This window comes from Mustela nivalis (assembly GCF_964662115.1).
Source record: "Mustela nivalis genome assembly, chromosome: 13".
Classification (NCBI taxonomy): Eukaryota; Metazoa; Chordata; class Mammalia; order Carnivora; family Mustelidae; genus Mustela; species Mustela nivalis.
The window spans coordinates 19,456,637-19,473,289 of NC_139032.1; the positions used below are offsets into that span (position 1 = coordinate 19,456,637).

A 16,653-nucleotide genomic window follows, 5' to 3' on the forward strand; every position below is an offset into this window, starting at 1 on the left:
TGCCTTCCCCTGAACGAGATGAGCAAGGGGAGGCCTTTGTCGTGTTTGGCGCCTTTTCTTGTGTTTTTGTTTTGTTTTGTTTTGTTCTGTTTTTTTTTTTTTTTTTTTAATCTGTGGTCATGCCTGCTGCTGCTGTTTGTTTTTGTAATTGTTCTTCGAAGGCCTCAGGCGAGAAAGCTGTTCTAATTGTACAAATCACAATGTCGCTGAATCACAGGAACCGTCCCAAGTAATCTGTGCAGCCATGTGACTGAACTTTCAGACTAGCTGGGGGCGCTTCCCGTCCTCCCGGGAGGCCGGTGTCTGATGGACAGAAAGCGGCCGCCAAATGAGACGCGGGAACAGTTGTGTATCCTAAGTGTCGGAGATTCAACTCTGGGCAGTGAGAAGTCAGGCTGCCCTCAGCCACGCGGGATTGGCAGCGTGCTAAGGCAGACTCCCAAGCTGTACCCCGTCTTGTTCAGATGGGGTGCTGGCATAATGAGAGTTGATGTCCATGGAACAAGCTAGTGCTGGGTTCAAATTATTCTCTGCCACTAGGGCTGTATGAAGGAGGCAAGCTTTATGGAACTCGCTGAATGGATTTTTCTTTTTTTTTCTGTTGCCTTAGAATTCCAACTAAAGCCCAAAGAGCAGACTGATTTCTCCCACAACTCATCCGTGCAGGATCAAGAGATGACTCATAGCTCATCTCCCCCAAAATAAGTCACCCCCAATAAGGATACATTGAGGAGATTGATTAGAACGGGGGTCTTTGGAGAACAACGTGTCCTATTAGGAAGTTCCCCAGGAGAGGAAGCAAAAGGATTGCTATCCACTCCTTCAATCATTTAAGAAATTTGAACTGAGTCCCTACTGGGCTCTAAGCACAGTTCAAGGCTCTGGGGATATAGCAGTGAAGAGAAATTGATGACCTTCAAGCCAGATGAGGAGGGCTCCCTGAGCTGCTTTTGGGAAGGTGTGGTTGTTAGCATAAGAGTGAGGGTCCATCTATAGGTTCACCTACGTAAGGTGAGAGAGTATAGGACCAAAAATCTTCTAGGGGCAACCTGCAGGAATGCAGTGTTTGAGTTTTTCTGGAGGCTGAATGACTTCTGTGGAGGACAGATGGGTGGGAATTGTCTTGAAAGGTCCATGCTCAAGACCAGTAGCACCTTAGATTAGGAAAGGAGGAATTTTCCCTGGCACCGGCACTTTAGTGAACTCCTCTGGCCTTCCCCAGCCATGCTCCTGGCTTTCAGAGAAATTGGTTCATGACACGAGGGACACATGCCCACCTTAAGGATATGCTCACCCGGACACTATGGCTTCTTCTAGACCATGACTTGTGTCCCTGGGACTGCAGAATTCTCTCCCCAATGACCCCAAAGCAGGCCTACTCCCAAGGGTCAACCTCATCATTGTGTGCATATGCCTAGGCCCAAGGGCGGTTCAGGAGCTAGTTTTTTGCTGGTGGATGTGAGAACAGGGCTGTCTACACATGTACGCATAAGACCCTTTGGGATAACCACAGATGAGAGAGAAGAGAGATCAATAGTGGACTGAGACCTCAAGCTTCAGGAGCCAGATTCTGGAATGAAATTCCAGGGAGTATAAGAATCCTAGATACAAGGATTAAGAAGACATGGTTGTTAGGGAATAAGGATAGAACACGTTTCATTAAATAATTTCTAGCTTGATTTACAATTTTAAGACATACGTAAATATTTACAAATTGTGGGCTTCTGTTGATACTCTTGCCTTGGGCCCCATGAGTGTCAGAAGTGCCTCTATCCTTAAGAGCTGCCTGCCAGGTGAGGCAACCCCCTAGAAACAGGCTGAGAAGGGGAGTCATAAGTGGACAGAGAGAAGATTCATCTCCAAAGTCAAAAAGCACAGGTCAGAAGTCCCCGACCTGCCCTATCCAAAGGAGTCCCTGACTCCTATCCTATCCAAAGGGAAAGATAGGAGAGTGAGGAAAGGTTAGGGGAAGTGAAGTGGGAGGAAACAAAGGGGTTATGAGGTGTCATGGAGGAAACCATAGAGAAGTGCCCAAAGCCTTCCATATATAGTGAGAATTTGGACATAGGCCTTAACAGAGGGCATTGAACCGCCAAGAGAGAATCACAAACACAACTCTGTAAAATGCACACACAGTCTGTTCTCCTTCCCTTCCTTGCCTGGACCCTAGAGCAAGGGGAGCACAAGTGCTAAAATTATAAACCAGCATTCATTCCCCACTGTACTTCCCAGAGCCTAGGTTCAGCCCGGGCTGGGGTAGAGGAGGAGCTTTTATTCAGACGAGAGAGCAAAATTTGATTTAGATTTCACAGGACTTCTTAAAAATATGAAGAGGAGGCTTCTGAGTATCTGAAATGAGCTTGGGAAGCTCTGGGATCAGCCAAGATATTCTCAGGGAGCAGGAAAGGGTGGTTTGACAGAAGGGGGTTGAATAGCAGTGGGCAGGACACAAGTAGCACTGTTAATTGACTGTACCCCCTTTGATTCACGCCATTCAGTTGATACTGACTTTTCTGACCTTCGATTTCCTCATCGCCAATAAAATGAGAGCATTTGAAAAAAATGTTCTGAAGAATAGGGATACTACAAGTAACATTTCTAGCACGTTCCATGCATCTAATGAGACAACTGCTGTAATTGTTGTTGTTATGAAGAGCATTGTTATTGAAATTCCATGCTAACAATATGGAGCACTTTAGTTCTCTTCACCCACTCCTCGTTTCTTGAGGGGCACTGAAACTCCTAGTACACAGAAGTTTCTAGAAGGCCCCACCTTTGAATTGAGTAAGGCATAAATGTGGCAGCATTCTAATGGAGAGTGATTGTCCCTGACAGAGGGATTTCAACACTGAATCAGTCAACAGCAAGAGCAGTGAGAGAAGTTAATATTCATGGAGAACCTACTAAGTGTCAATGCTGCAATGCTGGGTATTTTACAGATATTTTCACCATTTAATACAAGAACTAGGGCCAGCTAGAACATGCCCTGAGCAACCCCCCACACCGCAGGCGATTCTCTGAAAAGTGAAAGAAACCCAGGGAATGTTTCTGAAACTTCAAATCTGAAATCCTGGGAGCTAGGAGGTTACTGCTGTGTAGAGGCTGCCTGGGAAGGCTTGCGACTATCTGCAGCAAAGGCCAGTAAGAGCTCTTCAGAGAGCACTTACGGTGACAGGAAGGGAGGGACAATGCGTGGAGGATGCGCCTATGAGCCAGAGCCACTTGAAAGCTCTTGGAATTGGGGAATCTGATGAGGAGAATGGCTATTCACTCCTCCTCTAAAGTCTGCCATTTTGGCCAAACTTGCACATTAAATTGGTGCTTCATTAGATAGTCAGTGATGAATTTTAGAGCAAGAAACCAGTGCCAGAGCCCTGGAACACAAGAACAGGCAACTGGTCAGAGATTTAATAAAGCCGTGAAACACCCCTAGGATAGTCCTGCCAGGAGTACTCTCTGGGCAAAAGACTCTTTTGGTTTGCCTCAGTGGCTGGCTGAGATGGAACTGTCAGGACCAGCATTCCATCCTTCATGGAGTGCGGAAAAGGATTTCAGGAAGGGGCTTCGAACTGAGGGATTCAAATGGGTTCCTCCTGTGAGGACTGGAACACATCCTCTGGGGAGAGTGCCTACCGCATGGTGTCTTGTCACCACAGGAACAGACATGACAAAATGGCCCGGCAGACCACTCACAGAAAAAAACAAAACATGTATACACCTAGAAAACCAAAAGGGGAAAAGATTCAACCAGCCCTATAATTCCAGGAGCAACTGTTTCCCGGCAAACATTTCCTAAACCCCTGCCTACCCCATGCCAGGCTGTAAGTCCTAAGAATGCAAAGATGAAAAGGCAAGTCCAGCCCTCAAGCAGCTCGCACTCTGTTTGGTGAGAAAGACACGTTCATGGACGGGACCGGCACAAAGCCATAGGGCACAAGAGACAGGTTGACTTGTCCTGTAAGGTGTCACAGGATAACTCACTCGAATCTGGAAGGTCTGGAAGAACTTCATTCACCAGGGGAGTGACCTCTGGTTGGAGGCTTGAGACAAGTGAAGGTTAACGTGGAGAAGATAGGGCAGGGGTGGGGAGAGGGACAGGAAGCCAGAGAGGCACTCTGAACAGAGGGCACGTCTTGCGGCAGGCCCTGGAGGAGGAGAGCGGGGCTGGTGGTTCAGTGTGGCTGGAGCCAAGGACCAGAGCGTTAAGTGTTGAACAAGGAGCCCAAAGTACACAGTAGGTGGACCACGGAGGGCCTTTGACACCCAGCTAAGTCCAAGGCATTGGGACTCCTTCCGGGGAACATGGCTAAGTCTGGCGATGCCCAGAGCAGATTTGCCTTTGAGAAGGATCACAGGGATGCTGGGTGGAGAAAAGCTAAGAGGTCAGAACTAACAACAGGAATAATGGACTACGTAGAAACACCTGTGATTAAGGAGGAGGCCTTATTCTGAGACCCATCTCCCCTGCCCCCGTGCACAACTTGAGACAAGGTTTTGCTTGCGAGCGATTTATTTAGGATGTGGGTCCTGCAGTATGATGAGGGCGAGGACAAGACAAAAGGAAGGAAAGAGGACCGAGGAAAGGTAGGCTCACAACTGAGCCTCTGCTGTGGGCAATTAAGTATGAAGGGGACATCTAGGAAACTGGGCTTTTTATCTACCAACATGCCTCTCTAATAGGTTGGCTCCCTGGCATTTCCCAGGCCAGAGGGGAATCTCCAGCAGTGAGATACAGGAGCTTGGGGAAAGAAGCCACTAGGGGACTGTCCACAAAAGCTGCAGGCGACCTCCAGGGTGGGCTGAGTGGTTCTGGTTGACAGCAATGAGTCCTTTCTCTGCATGGAGCTTCCACGACCAGATCTCCCAACGTCTCCGCATTTCTATGGAAATTTACACATGCCTGAGGTGTAAGCAGACTGTGAGTTTAGACTCAAGGAAAGTGGCAGAGTCCCTGGGGCATCAGCCGAGCTCACTGTGTCTCCGTACAGACGCCCCACCGGGATCTGAGCTGGGCTAACAGCCCCTGATTTCCATAGGTGTCAAATATTCACAATAGTTACTATTGCAAATATTTACTGACTGACAGGGTTCACATAGAAAATGTTTTGTAAAATAATTAACGTTGTAAAAGATGCAATTACTCGAATTTATTTCTTGAAACAGATCCAAAAGTACTAGAAATTACCACCTGTAACAGGAAGGAGGAGCGGTAGCCAACAAGAAGCAGGTCACATGGGTGCAAAATGTGTATTTCTCTCTTGGTTTTCACCAGACCTAAGCAGCCGTAGGCACAAGACATAATGACCCAAAGCCAGATTATTGTCTCCTCATTTTAAAATAGTTGGTACTTCTGGGTGATTAGTGAGTATGTGAAATGGTTGAGATTATGCATGTTAGCATCATGAGACCAGAGTCTGATGGTCCTGATTCTGTTGCTTCCTGACCATGTATCTTTGGGGATGCCTTCTCACTTCCCGTTCAGTCTCAGATTATACAATTATAAAATGGAACAAATAATCCCTCCCTCCCTGTACAACATCTGGATCACAGTAGACACCCATGTTAGTCAAGAGAATGAATGGAGAAAGATGTGCAGAAAGTATTGAGCACATAGTAAGAGAGCAAAAAATGTTAGCAGTTATTATTGCTTTTGTGCTTTATAATAACCCAAAGCTATTTGACAGTCAGACTCATTTCACCAGAATTCCTACTGCTGTCATTACTTGGTAGATCATATAATAGCAAAGTAAGCCATCTTGCACAGAGTGCTAAATTTGGAGGGAAAAACCCTGGACCTGGGATGCATGCTGAAATCTCCATCTTACCATCTCCCCATCATCATAAGAAGGAAAGAGCTAGGAGAGGACTGTATTCCCATCTAGCAGACATATTCGTGAATAGCTCACATCGGCAGTCCAAGAGCCAAAGGCTTGATAGCTGTGTGTTGTCCATTAAGTCACTTAACCTCTCTGAGCCTATGAGTGTTGTATCTAGATTGTGTGTAAGAATAGCGCATAGCATCTTTCTAGCAATTAAATGTGGTAACCGTACAGAGCCAGGCATGGCATCTAGCATGGCCTTATTAACCCTCGTTTCTCTCTTCTTGCTCCCCAGGCCCCCTCAACAATTAATAATCCAGGGGGAAAGTGGAGTCTGGTTAGACCAAAACAAAACAAAACAACAACAAAAAAAAACTCGTTCATTAACATGACAGGCAGCAGAGAATAGTGATCAAGAACATAGACCCTGGGGCAGATTTCTAGGGCTCAAATCTCAACTCTGACCGTTACAAGCCATATGCTATCTCCAGCAAACTAGTAACCCTCTCTGGGCTCCGTCTCCTCATCGGTAGAATAAGAAGAATAAGACCTGAGGTCTGAAGATTAAATGAGTCCCCATTTGTAAACTGATGGGTGCCTGGCACCATGTAAGTGCCAGATGGGACTTGCGAACTCAAGTCCAGTCTTGCCTGCCAGGCTTAGAGCAATGACATGATCCACGTCTGCCCGGAAAATCTCTTGCAGAGAGGACCAGCACTTCAAAGGCATCATTTGGCCTCATTTCTTGACTGACAGCCTCAGAACCACAGATGCTGCCTCTCGGACCATCCCCCAATGCTACATAAATCTTTATAGAACTGGATTGTAAAGAGCCAAGTATTGGAAAACTGAAAACCCTAATATCCCAATCGATTGCCTGAGAGTAGTTCAGTGGCGTTTCTTTAAGCTCTGTAGCATCATCCAGGACCCGCTGTAATGGTCCTCCACCTCGGGCTCAGAAGGCAGAGGGCAATATCCTCCTGCAGTTTGTCCCGGTGCCTCTCTGACTGCTGTCAGATAGAACAAAATAAATGGTCCATGGAGTCGGGGTCTTCTCATTTAACGCCAGTGCGCGGGATCCAGCTGTGGGCACTTACTCCCTGTAGCATATTCCCGGATTGGCTGCATCGGATTGTGTGTCGCGGCCGAGACGGGAAAGGAGAGCCAAGGAGGAAGTAAGGTGCTGAGGGACAGGAAATGCCACCTCGGTTATAACCACACTACAGTCTGGGTCTGGGCCAAAAAAAGGAAAATTAAAAAACAAAACAACAACAACAAAAAAACCTTTAAAGAAGCAGCACTCAGCAAGAGATTGGTGTGGGTCTCCTTTCCTTGGGTTCTGTGACTACAATTCAGAGTCTCTTCTCTCCTGGACTGACCACAGGTAAAAAATGGTGGGTAAAACCTCCTCCAAGGAGAGCAGCTGTCCCTGGTCACGGTGTGTGCCTTCCAGCGCACCCAGCCACAGGGAAGCCCGAGTCCCGAGCTCCCCACCAAGAGGCGCACAGAGCCCTTGGGAGTCTGAGCCCGGAGCCCTCTGAGCCAGGTGAGAGGAAAGGTCTCCGGAATCCCATTTCCAGCAGGTCGTTATCCTCACCCTGTCTTTTGTTTCCCCGCTTGGCGATCCTGAGCCAGTGTTGAGCAGGCGGTCTTCAGGCTTGTTTGGATTCCCGTGCACTCAGTTCTCGGCAGCCCTTAAAAGCCTGAGAGGAGACAGTGGAGCCGCAGTGATTGAGGCCAGCTGCTCTGCACCCCCGCCAAGGGTGCTCGATTCTGATTGCTGTGCTGCAGGGGTCCGATCGCCGCAGTCAGCGGAGAGGGCGGGGTGGGGGGGGCGATGAGGTGGTCCAGGCCACCGTCCCCGAGGTCATGCCAGTCCAGGAAGTGTTCCTCCTGCAAAGCAGCTCATGCAGACGCCACTCCGAGCTTTTCCAAAATGATAAAATCACCTCTAGGGAAAGAGAAGAAAGAATGTGTAAAAATGTCTTCTGAATGCTGGGTCTTTCATCAGCCTCTCAATTGCCTGGTACATTTGCTTGTTAGGCTGCATCTCGCCTCTCGTATTAGTCATTCCGGCGGCCCCCACGCAGGCTGCGATTTGGAGCTCTCGGGGTGCAGTAGGTTGTGAAAATGACTATAATCCTTCGTCTCTCCCTATGTCAGATCTCTGGGCGCTGTGACTTTATAGGTCCAGCTCATGAAGAGAAAGCGTCTCTTTGCCCTGCCCTTGAATCTGGACTTGCCCTGGCTCGCTCTGGCTGGGAAGTAGAATGTTGTGGACATGACAGGGTGACATTTCCAAACTCTTGGCCTCAAGAAATACTTTGCTTGCTTTCTCTCTCTCTCTCTCTCAGCCCTGCCCATCTGCCATGTTAACAAGCCCAAGCTGGCCTGTTGGATGACAAAAGGCCATGGGGAACAAAGACAAACCATCCCAGCTGAGGCTTTCATATACTGACCAGCCCCCGGCTAACCCACCAGCTAACTGCAGACACAGAAGTGAGTCCTGCTGAGATGAGAGGGAAGCCCAGCCAAAAAGGCCAACCCCAGAGTCATAGGCCAAGTAAGTGTTTACTCTTTTAAGTCACTAAATCTTGAGGTTGTTACAGAGCAAATCTCATGTAGCGGTTAGTTTTCCAAAAAGACAAAATCACCTTAAAAGGGAGAGAAGAGGAAAAAGAAATTTTAAAAAGGGTTTGGCAGGGGCGGTGGGGAGGGGCAGGGAGGGGGATATGCAGAGAATTTTTGAATGTTCTTTCCTCCAGCCTCAATGACCTGAGATAGACTGACTCTGAATCTCAGCTGCCACGGTAGCAGCTCCTCCCGAGGCCTCCAGGCATGTGCAGCTGCGAATTCCCTCGGCTTGCGCGGTGTAAAGAGGTTTCTCTTCACTAAGATTCCCCAGCCCCGCCAACCCATTTCTGTTCCTGGGGAGGTGAAAGCCTACTGGGTGGACAGTTGATAAAATCCCACCTGTTTCTTTTATGGTAATTCCGCCTGTAAAGTGGAAAGTGGTGTGCTCAGAATATAAAGTAACTTTATTAACATAGAAAAACACTGTGTCTTATCTCTGGGGTTGAAAAACTGAGATGCTACAGAGACCATAAGTAGACTATTTTGAGAAGCAGTAGATTTCCAGGCTTGAGTGTATGTGTGCATGTGCGTGTGTGTTTTGGTACGCCCCTTGCTAGTGGTGGGGGGAGCGGATGTTTATTTAGTGCCTATTATGTGCCTGGCATATTCTAGGTCTCTGCTATTTTTGATAAAAATCTCACAACATCACCATGGGGTGTTTTGATTAGCACGGACTTGTAGGTGAGGACAGTGAAGTCCCAGAAGGTTAAGTCAATTGCCCAAAGTCACACGGCCAGCAAGTTGTAAAGCTATAGTTTGCCTTGTGCTCTCTGTCAGAGCTTGAGCTTGTTGAACTGTATTGTCCAAATGGAAGGCTTCTGGATACAGATATCAGAACTTCTACAAATATTTGGTTAGAATAGTTTGATTTCCCTATCTAAAAGACTACAATAAAAATCCATACACCCTAAATATGCTACATTCCAACATTTAACATATCAATGAACACCATTATTTCATCATTTTAGGGTCTCCATATGCATTTGATAATACACACCTCAGAATAAAACAGCTCTCGTATATCTGGCACATATTTGAGTATCTGTAGGGATGCCTGAGTGGCTCAGTTGGTTAAGCACCTGACTCTTGACATTGGCCCACGTCGTGATCTCAGGGTTGTGAGATCCAGCCCCATGAGGTGAGATTCTCTCTCTCCCTCCTCCCCCATACCCCCCCAACTCGTCCTAAGTAAATAAACAAATAAGTATTTGTATCATATGTGTGTGTGTGTGTACGTATATATGCTATTGCTTGAGAGTGTAAGAAATCTACATTGTTCTTTCTTTCTTTTTTTTTTAACATATAGGCACATGCATGTCAAATTAAGTGAGTGTGTGACCATGCATATACACACCATCCTTTTCTTTATTGTTTTTAACAATTTTTTGCATTTATTTATTTGAGAAAGAGAGAGTATAGGGAGAGGAGCAAAGGGAGGGGGACAAAAAGACTCTGCCCTGAGCATGGAGCCCAATGTAGGCTCCATCTCATGACCCTGAGATGATGACCTGAACCAAAATCAGGAGTTGGATGCTTAACCTACTGAGCCATCCAGGCACCATGACACCATTTTAAATTAAATATCAGGCTTGACCTGTGCCCAGATGTAATTCATTGCACAATTATTTGGGAACCCATCACAATAAATCTGTATTATGGATGATTTCAAACTTTTTTCTGAGAGTTTGGAGTGCTCCCACCCTGCCATTTATATTTATGATAGAAGGGCAGGCATTGGTTGGGAAAGGTGAGCCAAGGTTAAGAGGGACATATGGTGACAGTGTCCAACCAAGCCTGGAGATATAATTACTGAGGGTCGAAAGAATCACCATGATTTAGGTGATAGCCCATCACCAGGGTCCTGGCTACCAGCCCAGTGTTGGGGCCACGAAATTGGGAAGGGAGAACTACCCTCTGGCCTGCAAAGTGGGCCTGGACCACCTCGTGCATAGGGTAATCCTCCCTCACTGAGCCACTGCCACCCTCCCCACCTTTCCAGTGAGAAGAAAGGAGTGAGTACGAAATAGTCATGACCGCATTGCATAGAAAGGAGAAAGTTGCCTTCCTTGTCAGAGCAGAAGAACCCTCCCTCACTAAGTGAGACGGAAGGCCAGGTCTGGCTCTCCCAACTCTTGAGGCAGTGGGTGATTCAGCTTTGAGACAAAAATGTCCAACTATTCTTCTTCCAAGCTTCTTTAACATTTAATTAAAGCCTCTTCTGAGATTGAAAAACAAGTTATTTATAAAAAATAAAACAACAAAAGAATCTGCTTCTATTTATATACTTTTGTGAATCCAGACTCTCTGCTAACAAAAAAAATAGTAATAATCAGAAACAAAGTCAATGAAATTAGTAAAGTTGGTCTTTGTTTGCAAATACTGTAGTATGAAGAGCATCTGTTACAGGATCTGACAAATCTAGGCTTGAAGCAGCTTTGCCACTTACAAGCTGTATGAGTTTGAGCAAGTAACTTCTTGAAACTCAGATTTCTAATCTGTGAAAGTGTGGCTAATACCAATTCACAGAGTTATTCAGAGAAGTTAATGAGATAAATATGTGAAATTTCCTAGCACAACAAAGAGGTGACAAATAGATCCATTTATTCCCTTTTCATCCCTAGGGCCCTCTCCACCATAGCACTTGATATGCCATCTTATTTTCCTCCTACTCAACAAAATCTATAAGTCTGATGAACTAAATCCATTCTGAGTTGTCAGTGATGCTCAATGATTTTAATTTTCACAAAGGTCTGGGGCTGAAATTGGATAATTTCTGAATCAGATACTCGGAAAGCCAGACATTATTTTGGACAGGGAGACCTTCCTGATGTCCTTGAAATCACTCGTCTATCTAGTTAGTGAGCAAAATCACCCACTGTCTTGGTCAGTGACCTTGAAAATGATCTTCAAGTGTGTTTTACCCAGGGGTTGTACCACACATCCCACTAAGGGATAGGGAGAAAATATTGAGCCCTTTATTTATATTTATCTTAAAAAAGTAAGAGAGCAATTAAGCTTTCCTAATAACATATAGGTTGGTGCTAGCAGCATCCATGGGCTTTTATGTCTAAATGTCATATGCAGAGAAGAGTCTGATTTCTGCAATACAATGACACATTTTCTCATTCTTTGCTTTCACTCTTTACCTGGCTGGTGATTCAAACCTTCATTCTGAAAGAGAAACCATTAGTTGGCCTGACAGTAAAGAGTTCCGCAGTTTTCCATTAACATATTCCACTGGACATGGGATGAATGAAACTCCGTGGAGAATACCCTGGATTCAGATTCATTCTTCCACTGTATGGAAACAATCTAAATTTCCCATTGATTTTTTTTTTTAATGTAGTGTTCTGTGATTCATTGTTTGTGTATAACACCCCATACTCCATGCAAACCATGCCTTCTTTAATATCCATCACCAGGCTCACCCATCCCCCTCCCCCCATCCCTTCTAAAGCACTGTTTCCCGGAGTCCGTAGTCTCTCATGATTTGTCTCCCACTCCAATTTCTCCCTCTTCATTTTTCCCTGGTCCTAATGTCCTCCATGCTGTTCCTTATGTTCCACAAATAAGTGAAACCATATGATAATTGATTTTCTCTGTTTGACATTTCACTCAGCATAATCTCCACTAGTCCCATCCAAGTTGATGCAGAAGTTGGGTATTCATCCTTTCTGAGGGCTCCAAACTCTCAAAAAAAATATTTGAAATAATCTACAATACAGATTTATCATGATGGGTTCCCAAATAATTGTGCAGTGAATTACATCCAGGGCACAGGTCAAGCCTGATATTTAATTAAAAATGGTGTCATGGTGCCTGGGTGGCTCAGTAGGTTAAGCATCCAACTCCTGATTTTGGTTCAGGTCATCATCTCAGGGTTGTGAGAGGGAGCCTTATATTGGGCCCCATGCTCAGGGCAGAGTCCGTTTGTCCCCCTCCCTCTGCTCCTCTCCCTATACTCTCTCTTTCTCAAATAAATAAATGCAAAAAATTTTAAAAACAAAAAAAAAGATGATGTGTATATGCATGGTCACATGCTCATTTACTTAAGCTGATATGCATGGGCCTATATGTAAAAAAGAAGAAGAAGAAGAAAAAGAACAATGTAGATTTCTTATACTCTCAAGTAATAACATATATACATACACACATACATTATACATATATTTATTTACTTAGGACGAGTTGGGGGTCATGGGGGAGGAGGGAGAGAGAGAATCTCACCTCATGGGGCTAGATCTCACAACCCTGAGATCACGACGTGAGCCAATGTCAAGAGTCAGAGGCTTAACCGACTGAGCCACTCACGCATCCCTACAGATACTCAAATACATGCCGGATATATCAGAGCAGCTTTATTCTGAGGTGTGTACTATCAAATGCACATGGAGACCCTAAAATGATGAAATAATGGTGTTCTCTAATATGTTGCAATGTAGCATATTTAGGGTATATGGATTTTTATTGTAGTCTTTTAGATAGGGAAATAAAAGATTAACCAAAGAACAGATCTTAACTATAGAGAACAAACTGCTGGTTACCAGAGGGGAGATGGGTCGGGGGGTGGGTGAAGTAAGTGATGGGGATGAAGGAGTCCACTTGTCTTGATGAGCACTGGGTGATGGAGGGAATTGATAAACCACTATATTGTATACCTGAAATTAATTTAAAAAAAAAAAAGTAAAAAAAAACCTGTGTAACCAGAACATTATCCCCACTTCATCAGACCCATAGTGATGAGATTCTAGAGCAACCCATTCAAACCTCTAGGCCTGCCTGCAGCAGAAGCTTGTGCATCAATGCAAATCATCAAGTCTTTACCTTGATAAGAGAGAAGCAGAAAGCCCAGTATGCCTGTTATATAAACAATGGATACAAATGGTAAACAACCTACCCAAAAGAGAGTAGATACTTAGTCAAAGCTCAATATTAAAGCCACTAAGGTCAGGGCTACAACTAGCCCATATGGAGCCTTTGTCATAATTAGAAATGGACATCTCATGCTTCAGGTGAATGCACGCCCACAGCAGTGAGCTCAGTCCTACCTACCCACTAATTTAGTACCCCTGTGAAGGACCCAGTCTCTAAAACCATTTGGTTGCAATGACCCTGGCAAAAATCACGCATGAATGCAAGGACATACATCAGCCTATTTAGAAAATGCTACAAGAAAGAGCAGACATGTATATTTTTCTCCTGAGTTCCTAGGCTCTTACTCCATGACTTGTGAGGGGTGAGAGCTCATGTATACAAAGGGAGAGAGGGAGAAAAAAAAAAAAAAAAAAAAAAACAAAAAAAAAAACCTACTAACCTAGCCATCCAGGTAATGTTTGCTAGAATGGATTTGGGTAGAATTGAATCTCTTTTAACTTGACCTTGTCTAGATGTCTCCCTCCCTGTCTTCCTTCCTTCCATATTTCCTTCCTTCCCTCCCTCCATTTACCCCTCTCTCTCCCTCTGTTCCTTTTTTTCTCTTTCTTTCTTTCTTTCTTTCATATTATGACCACATCAACCAAATAATGAAAATAAAATAACCAATTCATTTTGCCAATTAATTTTAATCATCTAGTCACTATTTAGTTCCTGTGATATATTTGATTCTAAACTAGGGAATATAAAAGTCTCATAAGAAATAAAATCCTGGGGATTTTAGCCACCTAGCTCGGGAAATATTATTGATGCACAGTAAATAGGATGATTTAACCCTTAAGCATTATTTACCCCAACTGGCAAGGAATGTGACGATGACGTTTGTTTGAATATTCTGCAAGTTATTTTTAAATATTTATCCCCTAACCTTACAAAATATATAGTTCTCATTTCAACACTTTTTTGGGTATCTAAGAAAATTTCATGGCCCTGAATATTTGTTCTACATCAACGTTTCCTCTAAGCTAAAACTGTGAAGCCAGTCTGTGATTTGGGCCTGGGCAAGAGTGCTCTCTAAATATTTATACAGTTGAGCCAAAGGGAGAGGGAGCTAGGAACATGATAGTTGGGCCTCCAGGAATATCATATCAGTGGTACTCCATGCATCATTAAATTTGCTGAGGCATTGAGGTATCTAGCCCCCATAATATTTCTAGAGCCAGCAACCTCTATATGTGTCCACAAATATAAATCACTTGCAGAGATGGATCCCTGCATGGCCTCTGCTCCATCCCATTCATCACTAGGCAAGCCTGCTGTCGGTGCCCCTGATATTCTCACCCTGACCTAGAGGCACCACCTGTTCTGTGAGGCAGAGGTGAATGAACCTACTTTATCCCTGGTGTTTTCCAGAATGTGAGTCCTTTCCCTGACCCATGAGTCACACTCCTTCCCCTAGCTACACAAGGCAGCTTGTTTTGAAGTTTGAAACACTACAGCACATAACACTAAGGCAATGTTCAACTACAAAAGAAAATGAAAATGAATAGGAGTCTAATGGTTTATGGGGAGAGAGAGCTTGATGACTTTTGCTTTTTGTTTGTTTGTTTTGTTAATGAACAATCAAGGCACTTGACAGGTTTCTTTCAAAGGTGAAATTACAAATGGAAATTTGTGCTGTGTCCATTTTAGTCATATAATGGTCCTCAAGACTAATGGTATTTAAAGATCACCTAGCAAAATTGTTTAAAATGTGAGTTCCTGGGCCTCCAGTCCTGAGAACCTGAAACCCCACAACTGGGGTGAGCACACAACTGGCATTCCTATTAAGCATGACAGGGAAGATTCTGTTGCAAGTGATTGTTGGAATGACCTGTGAGAACATTAGCATATGGCCATTGCTCTTGTCACTGCTGCTGTATTGGTATTTTCGGCAGTGTTGTTTTCATGTGTACCCATCAGGGGCATACTTGCTATTTACTGTTGTTGGTGGTAGTGGTGTTGCATTTCAAATCAGAGATAGGTGTTTGGGATAGAGCATTAGCCAGGAATCAGGAAAACTGAGTCTAGGCTCTACTACTAAATTTAAACAATGGTATGACCTGAGGTCAATCAATTAGCCTCTCTCATATAAATAATTTTCAAGGCCCTTTTCAGCTTAAAAGTTTCAGATATAATGAACCTCAATTACAGTGACCAGTCTGTACTTTCTTTATTCCATCTTTTTGAAAGTATTGGAGAGCTCTGACTTCTGTTGTTGTGGCTACTACTTTACCATTTATGTTTATTTGAAGAAGTTGCTCAAACTCCAAAATTTCATTCTTCTCATCTGCATAATGAAAGATTAACTCCTCCCTTGTTTACCTCCTGGGGTAATGTTAAACTAAAATGGTATCAGGAATGCAAGATTTTATGAAGTACTATGGAGGCCTAGTATCTCATGCCCTCCAAATCAGAAAATGCAACTGCAGATCATAGAGCTGGGTTTGTCTCATAAGTATATCTTGAAGAAAGCCTGACTGGGTTGAGTTCAAACATAATGGAAGGTAAGAAAATGGAGACAGGTGGTATAGATAATATTTTTAGGAGTTTGTTTTGTGAAAGGAGCAGAAAAATAGGCCTGCGCTGTAGGGGTTCATTGGGGCAAAGAAGACGGAGGAGAGTAAGGTGAGGGTTATTGTTAACATTTCTATGTTCAGAAGAGTGATCTGGTACAGAACGAGATAACAAAATGAAAAGATCAGACCGTAGGAAGCTGGCCTCAAATGGATGTGTAGGATTGAGTATTAGGTTGGAGCAAACATCATAACAGGGAAAAGGATAATACAGAGGTGTATATGAAAGGAAGTTGATAGATTCTTGGTGGAGGTTGTGGAAGCTCTTTCTTATTCATTATATTTACCCAGTAAATATAAAATATAAAATATAAAATCAAGGTCAGTTTCTGAGACTGAAGAAGATGGAAGTTTTGGAGGTTTGAAGAGAAAGGAGAAGATGGTGCCTCTTTTGGAGGGATAGTGGGAAGTGAACTGAAAGAGAAATGACAAAACTAAGAATACACTTCACTTTAAAATGATTAATATCAAGTGAAACCATTCTATACGATTGTGTGTTTTTCTTCAACCACATGGGCTGCTTGGTTCAGGTGCAGAGTAGGTCTAAAATTGGATTTTTCAGTGTTGATTTTTTTTTTTTTAACTAGTAGAGCTTGGTGGAGTGAATGGGTCAAGGAGATGAGGATTTATGCAACAGGGTGATTATGGTGATGGGCCATTATATTTAAGCTTAGCAAAAACATGTGTCAGTGGATTGGTAGTTCTGGTAACTT

The 16,653-nt window shown here is 44.1% G+C and overlaps 1 long non-coding RNA gene across 1 annotated transcript in view; it reads left to right on the top strand.

Moving 5' to 3' along the window:
• The window catches only part of LOC309845959, a 121,207-nt gene that overhangs the window by 25,183 nt on the left and 79,371 nt on the right, over positions 1-16,653 (top strand). Inside the window, exon 2 of the long non-coding RNA XR_014301622.1 lies at positions 8,174-8,382. This is a non-coding gene — a long non-coding RNA (uncharacterized lncRNA). The remainder of the gene's footprint in view (positions 1-8,173; positions 8,383-16,653) is intronic.